The sequence below is a fragment of the Capricornis sumatraensis genome, chromosome 12 (assembly GCF_032405125.1).
Source record: "Capricornis sumatraensis isolate serow.1 chromosome 12, serow.2, whole genome shotgun sequence".
NCBI classification, from domain to species: Eukaryota; Metazoa; Chordata; class Mammalia; order Artiodactyla; family Bovidae; genus Capricornis; species Capricornis sumatraensis.
In genome coordinates this window covers 56,431,232-56,447,362 of record NC_091080.1, presented here as the reverse complement: position 1 = coordinate 56,447,362, position 16,131 = coordinate 56,431,232, and positions in this window count along the sequence as shown.

The following is a 16,131-nucleotide window of genomic DNA, read 5'->3' as shown; positions in this document are numbered from 1 at the left end:
CATGAATCCACCACGGGTGTACATGCCTTCCCAAACATGAACCCCCCTCCCACCTCCCTCCCCATAACATCTCTCTGGGTCATCCCCGTGCACCAGCCCCAAGCATGCTGTATCTTGCATCGGACATAGACTGGCAACTCGTTTCTTACATGATAGGTTTGCTTTAGAAAAAGGGTCCACGTCTTCTGTGCCAGTCTCAGTTCTCTGTTTTCACATTTTGCTAAGTATCTGCGTCTTCTCCATCTGGTTGATTTCTGGCCTATCTTTTCCTTGATGTGAGCAGAAGCTTGTGATTTTCCACCACCTATTCTGCTCCTGAACACATCTGCCTACACTTCTGGATTGGACTCTGGTCCAGTCCTTCCAGATTAGTGAGTTCTTTCTTGGTGTTTCCATGACCTCCATAAATCCAGTGTTGTGGTGAGGGACCCCTTCCAGGGGATGGCTTTGAAACGGAAAGTGAAAGTTGCTCAGTTGGGTCTGACTCTTTGTGACCCCCACGGACTATACAGTCCACGGAATTCTCCAGGCCAGAATACTGGAGTGGGTAGCCTTTCTCTTCTTCAGTGGATCTTCCCAACCCAGGAATTGAACCAGGGTCTCCTTGGAAAGATTCCCTGGAGAAGGAAATGGTAACCCACTCCAGTACTTTTGCCTTGAAAATCCCATGGACGGAGGAGCTTGGTGCAGGCTACTATCCATGGGGTCACAAGAGTCGGGCACAACTGAGCGACTTCACTTTCTTTCTTTCTCTCTCTCTCCTGCGTTGCAGGCAGATTCTTTACCAACTGAGCTTTCAGGGATGGCTTCTCTTGGGGCCAACCCCATATTTTGTCTCATCTCTTCCTCCTTTCCCAGACTGCATGCCTCCTCACATCTGAAAGCCACATTGGATTATTCCTTCCTGAGAACTGACATAGTTGAGGAAGTAGGGGAATCTCTGGGCAGGGGGAAAAAAGACTTAAGACAGATATGTGAAAATCAGTTGAAAATAATTGGGATATCATAATTTTAGTGAAAGAGGTACACAAGGAGCTTGAGAAGATCAAGGAGCGAACTTCAGAAGGCACAGAGAGTAAACACATTGACTTATAAAAATATTGAAAGAAAGGGGGTCAATTTGTCGAAACAACAGTCAAGAGTAGTGACTGTAGGATTGATGGTTACAATGGAAACGGTTTCTTTACTGATTTACATGCATCTAGAAAACAATATTCTAATGGCAACATTTTTATCATCTAGGTTTGCCTCCTATAATGATTATTTTTCTCTTTCCTTACAATATCTGGTATTGGGGAAATTCTATAAATAAAGCATGCTTTTTTCTTGCTGGGTCAAAACAAAGTATTGCAGTGGCCTCTTCATAAATGTCAATTGCCTTCCCTTTTCTCTAAGCCTGGAATGACGTTAATAACATTCTCCTGAAGATTCATAGACTCATAGAATGTTTTATCTAGGGAGGAATTTAGAGATAATCTCACCCAACTCCCTCTAAGAAAGATGAAGACGTTGTGGCCCAGAGACTGGAAGTGGCTTGTAGGAGGTTGCCCTGCAAGTTCACAGTACAGCCAAGAGCAGAAGCCAAGTATTGGTTGGAGGGAGAAACAGGAGCAAAGGTTCTGATTTAGGGAGATGACACATTCCTGAAAACTGAAAGAACTGTTCTCGTAGGCTGAATTAGGTTGGTGTCATACTATCCAGGGTTGGAAAAGCCATGTTAGTGACTTAAGGAGTAGACAGAGACATTGGATGCTTAGAGGGATGATGATATTAGACTGCATTTTGAGAAACATACGTTATTTTTTCTGTATTATTTCCAACTGAGTAATAAGATTCTCTACCTCTCAGATGTCCTTACTCTCAATTCAGGATGAAATCTTGCTCTTTGCAGTCATCCTTGTCCTGATGATAATTTCTCCTTCTACATTTTTTCCACCACTTCTATTTATCCTCCAGATCAGAATATTCTGCTTCTAGGTCATTTTCACCCTCAGTTTAAAACAGAGATAGCCTTTGTCTACCTTATCTATCTCCCTAGGCTCTTCTGTCTTCTCCCATTTCCTGTATGATTATGCTTCACTTCAGAGATTTTGTTTGGCTTTATCTAGTCCTTAGACTCTTGAACAGGAATGGATAAAGTGTCTAATACTTCCATTAATTTTACACTGCAATCCACACTTTTCTGTGAATATCTTCCTCACATCAGAAGGCAGGGAAACACTTTCTTTGTCTGTCAGTGAAGAATTTTCATATCAAACACTTGTAGGCATTTACCCTATTGCTAAAGTCCTGGCCTTTGTGTATCTGACAATAAATTATTTATAGTAATAATTTTCTTTCTTTGTATTATGTTCACAATTATCTTTCACTATCACACCCTGGAAGGTCTAGATTGCATTGCTTTAAATCTTTAAAGGCTTAAACATAATACCAGGATTAGAGGAGACAATTAGCATTTACTGAATAGTTGCCATGTAACAGACACTGTGCTATGACATTTCCTCATTGGGTTGAGTTGAGCCAAAGTGAAATTCAGAATCTAGACTTCAGCAAAATGTATAAGCTCGTGATACTTCTAAGTATCGTCTAATGAAATAGCTACACAAGGGAACTTTTGTATTCTGGGTGAAGTCAGAGGGATGGAGGTGGGGAGAAGGAAGACGGAAAAGAGAAGGAAGAAATGGCTGATGCCTGGGGAATCCACGGCCCCCTTCTCCATTAGCTGGAGAAACTGGTTCTGTGGCTTGAAGGAGAGATGGTTTAAAAACAATACATGCAGAAGTTGTATTGGTGAAAGTAATTTTGCTCTGGGCAAGAAACAAAAGCCTGCTCAGAGGCTCACCTAATAAAATATGACCCTAAATTGGAAGAAAACAATTTGCTTCCTACCTCTATCACAAACCATAGTGTGGTTTGAGAGGTTGCAGAAATTACCAGCTGAGGAAGGTAGAGTCTGGAAGATAAGTCCTCTGAACAAAAGGATGAATAAGAGGTCATGATAAGGTTCCATGGCAAGATATCGGTGTAATACAGAGATAGGGCATGTGTAATGACTGAGAAGATATTGAAGAAATACATGGTCATGCAGGTGGGCTCCAGTAGACATAAATTTTAATGTGATCCCAAATGAATAGAACCAAGTGACATGTATACATCACACCATATAATTCCTTCAAGTATCATTTGAAAATAGAACTAATATCTTCATTTCCAGAGAAGGAAATAAATACTCATATTAAACAGTTTTTCATGGTCATGCAGTTCAGTGGCAGTTCTGTTTCTAACTCTGAGCCTTGGTAATATCCCACACTGATGTTCCTTAGGACTATACACATTGCCTCCTGACTACGTGGTACTTGCTTTCTGATTGGTTGAGTATTCAGGTAAGGGTGGCCAGAATAGAGTAAAAGGTATCCAACAACTCAGATTATATATTTTTTAATTCATTTATCTGCTGAAAGGTATCACAGAATTGTTAAAATAGTATAGAAATTGAAGGCAGGCATACTTGAGCTTAGATCTCAACATTGCCATTTTCTAGCCGTAAGCTTTTTTGAAAATGACTTTTCCTCTGTCAGTTTTGGTCCCCTTGTCTGTAAGTGGGAATAATAATATGTCTTTTGAATATAGTTGTGAAGCATAAATCTATAGCTTGAAAGCATAAATCTATAGCTTAAATCATAAACCTATAAACCTGTAGCTCATATTACAGTGCCTAGGACTACAATAAGTGAAAATGTTAGTTGCTCATTCATGTCCGACTCTTTATGACCCCATGGACTGTAGCCCGCCAGGCTCCTCTGTCCGTGGAATTCTCCAGGCAAAAAGCGGGTAGCCGTTTCCTTCTCCAGGGGATCTTCCCTATCCAGGGAACAAATTCAGGTCTCCTGCATTGCAGGTAGATTCTTTACCATCTGAGTCACCAGGGAAGAAAGAACACAGTAGGTTCTCACTAAATGATAGCCACGTTTATTATTGGCAGTTCCCTTGCCTGAACTCTTGTATCCATGAGAGAAACCATGTGGAACATGTCAGCACAAAATACCAGCAGATTGAGTGTTGGTGCTGTCAGTTCTTAACTTCACTTTACATTTTTCCCTAGCATGTCTTTTTTTAATTTTTGCTTCTATATATAAAATAACATATGGGAGTGCATTGTTTTGACTCCTCTTGCTGGGAACCAAGCCATCACTTTTTTTCTCTATAAAAGGAAGGGGATTGTATTGACCTACATCTTTTCTCTTTGGCAAATGCCCACATTACATTTATTGACATTTCAGAGTTTTTCCTTAAAGCACTTCATTCTGTGGCTAGCAAGTGTGTTTCTTTCACTTGAAAGCCTATCCAAAAGGCATTCCTGTATAAAATTCACTGAGTTTTTCTTAACTATGCATTGTCATGAGACCATATGGCCGTAAATGATTTAGTTTTTCATGAAAAATGGTTTTAAATCAAAAGTGAAACCTGCTAAAAAGAATTTGCATACTTGATGAAAAATAAAGGCAATAAAATGTTTAATCTGGCTGTGAGAAATGTACTGGGATTTCATAAGCACCCCTCACATAATAAGGAAATACATTTTCATTATGATCTTTGCATTACCAGTGTTATGGAAACTTGGCCTCTTTAGAAAGTGATATAGAAAACTAGAGCATAAATGGTGTTCACCTTAAGATTCAAGCAGATCTACTACATCTGGAAAGTTGTGAAGTTAGACCTGCTCTGATCCATGTAAATGAGGAGCTTAGTGGATAAACAACCCACTCTAGTATTCTTGCCTGGAGAATTGTATGGACAGGAGACTGGTGGGCTACAGTCCATGTGGTCACAGAGCTGGACATGATGAAGCCACTTAGCAGACAGGCAGGCAGTGGGAAAACACTTGGACTCAGGGAAGAAATGGAGAAGTGTGATGGGCTCTAAGCAGAGGAGAGCGTCTGATCACAGTATTGCGAGCTTCATTAATAGGAACCAGAAAGTCACATCAATGTTTGACATGCGAGCAACCAAATACTTAAAGAATTGTTGTTGTTGTTGTTCAGTCACTCAGTCATGTTCGACTCCTTGAGACCCCCTGGACTGCAGCACGCCAGGCTTCCCTGTCCTTCACTATTTCTTGGAGTTTGCTCAACTCATATCCATTGAGTCAGTGATGCCAGCCAACTATCTCACCTTTGTCATCAGCTTCTCCTCCTGCCTTCAGTCTTTCCCAGCATCAGGGTCTTTTCCAGTGAGTTGGCTCTTTGCATGAGGTGGCCAAAGTGTTGGAGCTTCAGCATCACAGTCCTTCCAATGAATATTCAGGGTTGATTTCCTTTAGGATTGACTGGTTTGATCTCCTTGCTGTCCAAGGGGCTCTCAAAGTCTTCTCCCACACCATAATTTGTTTCATTAAAACTTTCACGGGAAACTGAAAGCAAGAGGACTCAGCAGCAATGACAGCTGTGGTGCTGGCAGACTTGGGGAATGGTATCTTGGTCCAGATGCTGAGTGGTGTCGGCAGCAGAGCAGCTGCCTTGGAAAGCATCATCTGACAAAGGAGATGCCATCTGACAGAAAGATGCCCAAGAGAAAAATGGCCACCACCTCCTGGTAGCATGTAAACAGAAGGGCCAGGAAGTGGAACTCGCATGAAACTCACTTTGGGAACTCTTAGATGTATCTAGAAAGAGTTTGAGGTGACTGCAATTCCTAAGGTGCTGATATAGTGGAGAAAGATACTGCAGCAGTGATTCTACCTTTATTCCAAGTGGGTATCATTCATTGCATGCTTAATTTCTTCCTACTTATATCAACTAACAAGTAATGTTATAAAATGCAATCCCTCGTTGAGAACTTTCTTTAATGGTACGACACATTTCAAAGTGTATCTAAAGTTCATTGTGCCACTACTTTTAATTGGTGTTGAAGAGGCAATATTAAGAAAACACAGTAAAAGGAAAAAGTAGAAGGTAAAAGTAAATGTATCTCAATATTAATAGTTGCAAATGCTAATCAACTTGGAAAAAAGATTATTCTCAATTTACTGCATCAATTGGATAACACCATTTGGATAATCCTTATGATGAGATTTCATTCTGTGTCATTCAAGAGGCTGTCCAGTAACTTCAAGCAAGGCTGTGCATAACTCCGTCCTGGAGATTTTTTAGTCCCCAGCCATCCTGGGATCAATTCTAAGCACCTGGCACAGGCACACAGAATCTCAGGAAACAGATTATTTCTGTGTCAGTATTAAGAGCGTCACAGTCTATATTTAAAAGAAATGGTCAAAATATTGCATCCTTTCCTCACATAAATAATAATTTTATTTGTTTCTAATACTTACTTAATTTGTTACAGTCTAAAGATCCTTAAGATCTAAAGACATGTTAAGACTTGAACAATCACGTAGGGAATGTGTTGGCCATTAAAGATTTGGAGGAGTAGAAGATAATAAATATGTCTGTATTTAATGAGAGGCACAATTTAGGAGTCAGATCATTGTCTTCAGCTTGTGATCAAAAGGTGTGAAAGACTGACATATACACACAATTGAAACTATGTATAAAATAAATAACTAATGAGAACCTACTGTATGCAGGTCAGAAAGCAACAGTTAGAACTGGACATGGAACAACAGACTGGTTCCAAATAGGAAAAAGAGTATGTCAAGGCTGTATATTGTCACCCTGCTTATTTAACTTATATGCAGATTACATCATGAGAAATGCTGGGCTGAAAGAAGCACAAGCTGAAATCAAGATTGCCTGGAGAAATCTCAATAACCTCAGATATGCAGATGACACCACCCTCATGGCAGAAAGTGAAGAGGAACTAAAAAGCCTCTTGATGAAAGTGAAAGAGGAGAGTGAAAAAGTTGGCTTAAAGCTCAACATTCAGAAAATGAAGATCACGGCATCCGGTCCTATCACTTCATGGGAAATAGATGGGGAAAGAGTGGAAACAGTGTCAGACTTTATCTTTTGGGGCTCCAAAATCACTGGAGATGGTGATTGCAGCATGAAATTTAAAAAAAGTTATGACCCACCTAGATAGCATATTCAAAAGCAGAGACATTACTTCGCCAACAAAGGTCCATCTAGTCAAGGCTATGGTTTTTCCAGTAGTCATGTATGGATTTGAGAGTTGGACTGTGAAGAAAGCTGAGTGCCGAAGAACTGATGCTTTTGAACTGTGGTGTTGGAGAAGGCTCTTGAGAGTCCCTTGGACTGCAAGGAGATCCACCAGTCCATTCTGAAGGAGATCAGTCCTGGGTGTTCTATGGAAGGAATGATGCTAAAGCTGAAACTCCAGTACTTTGGCTACCTCATGCGAAGAGTTGACTCATTGGAAAAGACTCTGATGCTGGGAGGGATTGGGGGCAGGAGGAGAAGGGGACGACAGAGGATGAGATGGCTGGATGGCATCACTGACTCGATGGACGTGAGTCTGAGTGACCTCCAGGAGTTGGTGATGGACAGGGAGGCCTGGCGTGCTGTGATTCATGGGGTCGCAAAGAGTCGGACACGACTTAGCGACTTAACTGAACTGAATGAGAACCTACCATATAGCACAGGAAGCATTCTCTTGCAGAATTCTCTGTGATCAGTGGTGTCTTTGAAAAGACTTCACAAGTGTTACAGATTTATGCTTAGGAGTTGGTGTTCTTCAGCCAGGTTCCCTGAGTTTATATCCTGGCTCCTCTACTTCCTTCCTGAGTAAATGTGGATAAGTTATAGAAATCCCTCTAAGCTTCAGTTTCTTCCCCACTTCAAATTGGAATCATGCTACTTCCCACATGGTAGGGCTTCAGTGAAGTTTGAATATGTGTTTGGCATGTTGTAAGCAATTAATATCTCTAGATTGTTAATTTTTTGCTATAGAAACCATAACAGCCTTCCTAGATATTCCAAAATCAGATATAACAATGAAGAGAAATTTGAATAGAAAGTGATAACATAAAAGAACCCTTAATCATCTATAACTGTTTTCACCTGGGATAGGGTTAATGGTGCCAAGAAATAATTTGTGCATCAAGCTATAGAGGTCATAGAAATTCTTTGCATGTATTATCACATTGGAGAATTATAATTACAGATGGATATATGTGGGATTATCGAGGCTAAGTGCAGGGATTGAAACCACGCCGTTTTTAAGCAGCAGAGTTGAAAAATGTACTGAGAGTGTCTAACTCTAAAGTCAGTGTTTTTCATTTCATTATTCACCTTCTTAATCTTTTAAAGTTGAATACTTGCAGGTTTTGAACTATCTTTGAAAGATTTATTTGCATCAAGAAGTATTTTCAACACATCTGCTTATACTGAGATCTCATGGCTTTTCTTACATTGGTGGATAAAAAGTTGTCACTGATACTGAAATTATAGGGAGTTTGTGATGCTGTGATTTCTGGGGCCAATAGTTTAAAGGTCACTCATGGTGAGCTAAAGAGTTGTTTGTCTCAAGACACCTGGGAGCAGGGCAAAGACTGAATCTGTCAGGACTCATATTTTAGTCCATTATTTCAGGAAAGTATAACAAAGATTATAATCTAATATTACCCTTTTGCTACAATCTTGTTGAACTTTGAGTCAAACAAAAGGCTACAAAATAGTTTCAAAGTTATCAAAAGCAACATAAGTCTGAGAAACCACCATCAGTTCAGTTCAGTCTCTCAGTCGTGTCTGACTCTTTGCAACCACATGAATTGCAGCATGCCAGGCCTCCCTGTCCATCACCAACTCCAGGAGTTCACCTAAACTCTTGTCCATCAAGTTGGTGATGCCATCCAGCTATCTCATCCTCTGTCATCCCCTTCTCTTAGTGCCCCCAATCCCTCCCAGCATCAGAGTCTTTTCCAATGAGTCAACTCTTCACATGAGGTGGCCAAAGTATGGGAGTTTCAGCGTTGCATCATTCCTTCCAAAGAACACCCAGGACTGATCTCCTTTAGAATGGATTGGTTGGATCTCCTTGCAGTCCAAGGGACTCTCAAGAGCCTTCTCCAACACCGCAGTTCAAAAGCATCAATTCTTCGGCACTCAGCTTTCTTCAAAGTCCAACTTTCAGCCATAACTAGACGGACCTTTGTTGGCAAAGTAATGTCTCTGCTTTTGAATATGCTTTCTAGGTTGGTCATAACTTTCCTTTCAAGGAGTAGCATCTTTTAATTTCATGACTGCAATCACCATCTGCAGTGATTTTGGAGCCCCAAAAGATAAAGTCTGACACTGTTTCCACTGTTTCCCCATCTATTTCCCATGAAGTGATGGGACCAGATGCCATGATCTTCGTTTTCTGAATGTTGAGCTTTAAGCCAACTTTTTCACTCTCCTCTTTCACTTTCATCAAGAGGCTTTTTAGTTCCTCTTCACTTTCTGCCATGAGGGTGGTGTCATCTGCATATCTGAGGTTATTGAGATTTCTCCAGGCAATCTTGATTCCAGCTTGTGCTTCTTCCAGTCCAGCGTTTCTCATGATGTACTCTGTATATAAGTTAAATAAGCAGGGTGACAATATACAGCCTTGACATACTCTTTTTCCTATCTGGAACCAGTCTGTTGTTCCATGTCCAGTTCTAATTGTTGCTTCCTGACCTGCATATAGGTTTCTCAAGAGGCAGGTCAGGTGCTCTGGGATTCCCATCTCTTTCAGAATTATCCAGTTTTTTTGTGATCCACACAGTCAAAGAGTTTGGCATAGTCAATAAAGCAAAAATAGATATTTTTCTGGAACTCTCTTGCTTTTTTGATGATCCAGAGGATGTTGACAATTTGTTCTCTGGTTCCTCTGCCTTTTCTAAAACCAGCTTGAACATCTGGAAGTTCACAGTTCACTTATTGCTGAAGCCTGGCTTGGAGAATTTTGAGCATTACTTTCCTAGTGTGTGAGATGAGTGCAATTGTGCAGTAGTTTGAGCATTCTTTGGCATTGCTTTTCTTTGGGATTGGAATGAAAACTGACCTTTTCCAGTCCTGTGGCCACTTTTGAGTTTTCCAGATTTGCTGGCATACTGAGTGCAGCACTTTCACAGCATCATCTTTCAGGATTTGAAATAGCTCCACTGGAATTCCATCACCTCCACTAGCTTTGTTCATAGTGATGCTTTCTAAGTCCCACTTGACTTCACATTCCAGGATGTCTGGGTCTATGTGAGTGATCACACCATGGTGATTATCTGAGAAACCACCATAGTTAAGGGAAAAAAGGAAACATGTTGGCTAAATGTAAGGAGCATCCTAGATGGAATTCTGAAATAGAGATAAAGAGACTAGGAAAGAACTAATGAAAGCTACCAGTGTCAGTTTCTTAGTTTTGACAAGTGCATCATGGTCGTGTGAAATGATGACGGGAGAAACTGGGTAAAGGATGCGTATGCCTGCTCTGTACTATCTTTGCAGCTGTTCAATTTTTTGTAAGTGTTCTGTAAATCTAAAATTGTTGTGGTTTAGTTACTATATAGTGTTCCACTCTTTTCGACCCCAAGGCCTGTCCAGGCTCCTCTGTCCATGGGATTTCCTAAGCAAGAATATTGGAGTGAGTGGCCATTTCCTTTTCCAAGGGGTCTTCCAGAAACTGACCCTAAGGGTTTCTCAGGCTGTTGCTAGAACATTTATGGAGTAATCACTTACAGAGAGTTCAGTGTCTCCAAAGCACAGCTTTAAGTGCTGGGGACACAAAAAGAAACAAAGTAAAATCTTTGCTCTTAAGAGGACTTGCTCTAGTTGGTCGATACAGAACAGAGAATTGCAATACATAGAGATGTAGAAAGGACATCAGGGGAACCTAGACAAGGAGAACAGATACCTCATACAGTCTGAAGAAGGTCAAGGTGAAGATGCTGGTGGAAGCAGCCTCTAAACTGAGTCAAGTTGGTGTGCACAAGAGGGAGAATAATTGCTGAGGAGGTAGTCAGAGAAGAGAGGAAATCTTCAGGCAGCATGCAGTGCACCCAGGGCATTCTGATAAGAGCAATCAGATGCTTGGTTGGCAATGAATGTAGAGAAGGAGTCAGAAAGCAGCAGGCAATAAGCTACTGGGATAAACAAAGCCCTCAAACTGGAGCCATTTATATGTGATGGTGTGCAGTTTAGATTTGACCTTTTAAGAAAGGAAGCAGGCTTCACCTCTGGTTCAGTTCAATTCAGTTGCTCAGTTGTGTCTGACTTTGCGAACCCATGGACAGCACACCAGGCCTCCCTGTCCATCACCAGCTCCCAGAACTTGCTCAAACTCACGTCTATTGAGTCGGTGATGTCATCCAATCATCTCATTCTCTGTCGTCCCCTTCTTCTGCCCTCAGTCTTTCCCAGCCTCAAGGTCTTTTCCAATGAGTCAGTTCTTCGCATCAGGTGGCCAAAGTATTGGAGTTTCAGCTTCAGCATCAGTCCTTCCAATGAATATTCAGGACTGATTTCCTTTAGGAATGACAGGTTTGATTTTGTAAAGTCACCTCTGGTAACTACTTTCAAACCTAGTTATCATTCTTAACCATTTTTTTCAGTCTCCATGATCTGTTTAATCTTAATAAAAAGCATCTGTATTGCTGCATACTGGTTTTTGAGGTCCAGATAGAATAAATACGGTTAAGGACATGGAACTTAGAGTCATAGCCTTCCTGTTCATAATTCTCTTCTCCCCCACCTCTGTGGGCTTCTCTGGTGGCTCAGATGGTAGAAAATCCTCCCACAATGCAGGAGACGCAGGTTTAATCTCTCGGTCAGGAAGATCCCCTGAAGAAGCAAATGGCAACTCTCTTCATTCTTCCCTGGGAAATCCCATGGACAGAGGAGTGTGGCAGGGCTCCTCTGTAGAAAGGCTATCAGAGGAACTTAGAAAAGGAGAACAGAGTTAGACACGACTTGGTGACTAAACAATAACAACCACCTCTGTGCCTGTCAGCACATTGGGCTTCTATTTTCTCATCTGTAGAATGAAAGTTATAATAACACAATCTATTTTATCTGGTTACTGAGAGGATTAAATGAGATTCATCATTAAAATGAATTAATCTCATTAAATGAGATTAAATGCCATTCATCCATGTATTCATGGCGTGGAGAAAGCACTCAAGATTTCACATGACATCATATGGTACATCGTATGACTGAGCAGTTAGAGGGTGCATGCCTGAGCCAGGGTGTCCTGATTTCGTCACTTACTGATGGTGTAACCTTGGGCAAATTTCTTAACTCTCCATACCTAAGTCTCCTTCAGTTAAATGAGCATCATTTTGTTTAAAGGACTGAATGGGCTAATATATAGAGTACTGAGAACAGTACCTAGTACATAGATTCGTTGTGAGCTGCTTATGTGAATTTATGCACGGAATAAGCATTCACGAACCGTTAGCTATTTTTTCATTAAAAAAATTATCGATGTGTAGTTAATACACAAGGTTGTGTTCATTTCAGGGGTACAACAAAGTGATTCAGTTATACATACATCTGTATCTATTATTTTCAGATTCGTTTCCCCTCTAAGTTATAAGATACTGAGTATAGTTTCCTGTACTATACCGTAGATCCTTGTTGGTCATCTATTTTATATATGGGAGTGCATATAAGTGTTAATTCCAGACTCCTAATTTATCCTCTCTACTTCCCCATTGGTAACCATCATTTTGTTTTCTCTGTTTCTGGCTCTATTTCTATTCTGTAGCTGCTCTTAACTATGATCTGAGACTGGGATCTGATGCCCTGGGCTGGCTCAGGTAAGGAATAAGGACCTAACCTTGAAGTTGGCCCCCAAATTATCAGAAAAGCAGTTTTTGCTTTTTGTGGTTTTTGGCTCCCACCTGCCAGTGGAGGTTGTCAATTACCTCTTTGTCCTAGTATTGCTGACCCTTGTTTAAAATAAGAACAAAAAGACTTAGCTAAAGAAAAACACAAGCAATTTACCACAAACCTCCCAAAGTTTCATTTTGATGTTTAACAGAGCTTTGTGAAATCTGAGTTTGACTACTTCTGTCCCAGAGCTTCTTTCATGTCTTAGTATGATTTTATATCAGTTATCCTAACAGGAGGAGGCACTCCAATATTGAAGCAGAGTTATGTTATAGGATAAGCAAATGGCTCAGATATATATATATATACAAAAATTGCATTTGCTTACAATTGAGGTTTGAATAGATTCAGACAAAAATGAGATGCAAAAATTTCCCCAGCATATTCACGTGTAATTACTAACATAGAAACCCTTTCAATTTTGTCCCTCTTTTATTTGGGACCTTGCATACAAGATAATTATTGCCTGGGATATTGAGATGTACTGAACCATATAAAAATAATTCTTCAAAGGTACACTCCACAAACCATTGAGCAACATGAACAAGACTCTTGTCACAAATCCAGACTGACAGGTCATTCCTTGGCATTTTCACACAATATTGAAAATCAGCCTGAACTGGCAGGTGTAAAGTTCCTAGATTCTCACTTGACAGAATAATTCAGTACTGATAGTTTGTGACTGATAATAGGCAAAAGGTGTGCAACAACAGCATCACAGGAAAGAATATAATTTTATTCAAGAGCAGCTAAAAGTATAAATATTTTTCTATTAAGTTCTCAACAACATTGCTCATGGAATTCCAATTACCTAAACACAGCAGAGGATCTTGAAAAAAATCACAAAGCAAACTCAGAAAAACCTCACAACACATGCCTCCTCCAGGTTTCTCTCACTTCCTGGCTGATGAATATTTATGAAGGCAGAAACTTACATGTCGGTCTTCACATAAATGCTTGCTCCTTTATCCCTCCAACAGTGCCCACTCAAGAGATTAGCACACCAGCCATCTCTGCAATCTCTAGCTTGCTTATGATGTTCTGTAACAATTCCAGTGGGCTTTCCAGGTGGTGCTAATGGTAAGGAACCCTCCTGCCAATGCAGGAGACTTAAGGGATATGAGTTCGATTCCTAGGTTGGGAAGATCCCCTGGAGGAGAGCATGGCAACTCACTCCAATATTCTTACATGGAGAATCTCATGGATAGAGGAGCCTGGCAAGCTACAGTGCATAGGGACACAAAAAGTCAGACACAACTGAAGCAACTTAGCACATAGCATGCACAATAATTCCAAATCAATAATGGACTTCAGCTTTCTCTCATCAGCAAGAAGAGAGGTTAGCGCAATAGCCATTTAGAAAATTCATCTGGTGAAAGAACAGTTCTTTGTAACTAAGCCCCCAAAAGATTCCCTAATGCTCCGTGGCTTGGGGTGGCCTTCTAATATCACCTAATCAACAGATGAGCTGACTAACCTTCAGTCTATCTGTTCCCCAGGGCTTTTTACCCAACTGATTCTCCAAAAATATGACCTAGGACAGCACTTCTCAAATTCTAATGTAAATGCACATCACCTGGGTTCTTGTTAAATCACAGGCTCTGAGTCAGCAGGAGATGGGGCTTGAGATATTGCATTTCCCTTACGTTCCTATGAGATACAGATACATCTGGTCCAAGGACCACACTTTGAGTCACAGGGCTCTATGACATTCAGAATAACTCAGGATACTAGAGAAGGCATCTGCCTGAAATCTATCAACATATTTATTTGCATAATAACATGTATCCCCAATGCATTAACATCTTTTTAATCTCAGAAAAGGGAAATGGAGTACAATCTCTGCTTTTGGTAGATAGGATGAACTAAAAAATGTTTGTATTTATCTTTTTTAGAGAAAAAGAGAAAGTAAGGGACAACAGAATCCGAAAGAGAGAATTTTTCTGAATAATCTAGAGCCCATACAGAACGTACTGGCAACAAAATTATTCTTCCCTTTTCTGGATAAGGAAAACTCTGTGCTCCAGGTTGGTAGGTGTCATGAGACAACTCCATCCCCTTCTCAGATGCCACAGAGATTGACATTAATGTTTATGTTGAGGTAAGTGTCTAATTTTGCAGGAATAAATTAAGGCATGAAATTAGGTATAGTCAACATTGCTTTATAATTATACAGTGGAAGTGAGAAATAGATTTAAGGGACTAGATCTGATAGACAGAGTGCCTGATGAACTATGGACGGAGGTTTGTGACATTATACAGGAAACAGGAATCAAGACCATCCCCAAGAAAAAGAAATGCAAAAAAGTGAAATGGCTGTCTGAGGAGGCCTTACAAATAGCTGTGAAAAGAAGAGAAAGCAAAAAGCAAAGAAGAAAAGGAAAGATATACCCATTTGAATGAAGAGTATCAAAGAATAGCAAGGAGAGATAAGAAAGCCTTCTTCAGTGATCAATACAAAGAAATAGAGGAAAACAATAGAATTGGAAAGACTAGAGATCTTTTGAAGAAAATTAGAGATACCAAGGGAACAGTTCATGCAAAGATGGGCTTGATAAAGGACAGAAATGGCATGGATGTAACAGAAGCAGAAGATATTAAGAAGAGGTGGCAAGAATACAAAGAAGAATTGTACAAAAAAGATCTTCACAACCCAGATAATCACGATGGTGTGATCACTCAGCTAGAGCCAGACATCCTAGATTGCGAAGTCAAGTGGGCCTTAGGAAGCATCACTATGAACAAAGCTAGTGGAGGTGATGGGATTCCAGTTGAGCTATTTCAAATCTTAAAAGATGACGCTGTAAAAGTGCTGCACTCAATATGCCAGCAAATTTGGAAAACTCAAAAGTGGCCACAGGACTGGAAAAGGTCAGTTTTCATTCCAATCCCAAAGACAAGCAATGCCAAAGAATGCTTAAACTACCACACAATTGCACTCATCTCACATGCTAGTAAAGTAATGCTCTAAATTCTCCAAGCCAGGCTTCAGCAATAAGTGAACTGTGAACTTCCAGATGTTCAAGCTGGTTTTAGAAAAGGCAGAGGAACCAGAGATCAAATTGTCAACATCCTCTGGATCATCAAAAAAGCAAGAGAGTTCCAGAAAAACATCTATTTCTGCTTGATTGATTATGCCAAAGCCTTTGACTGTGTGGATCACAATAAACTGTGGAAAATTCTGAAAGAGAAGGAAATACCAGACCATCTGACCTGCCTCTTGAGAAACCTGTATGCAGGTTAGGAAGCAACAGTTAGAACTGGACATGGAAAAACAGATTGGTTCCAAATAGGAAAAGGAGTACGTCAAGACTGTATATTGTCACCCTGCTTATTTAACTTATATGCAGAGTACATCATGAGAAATGCT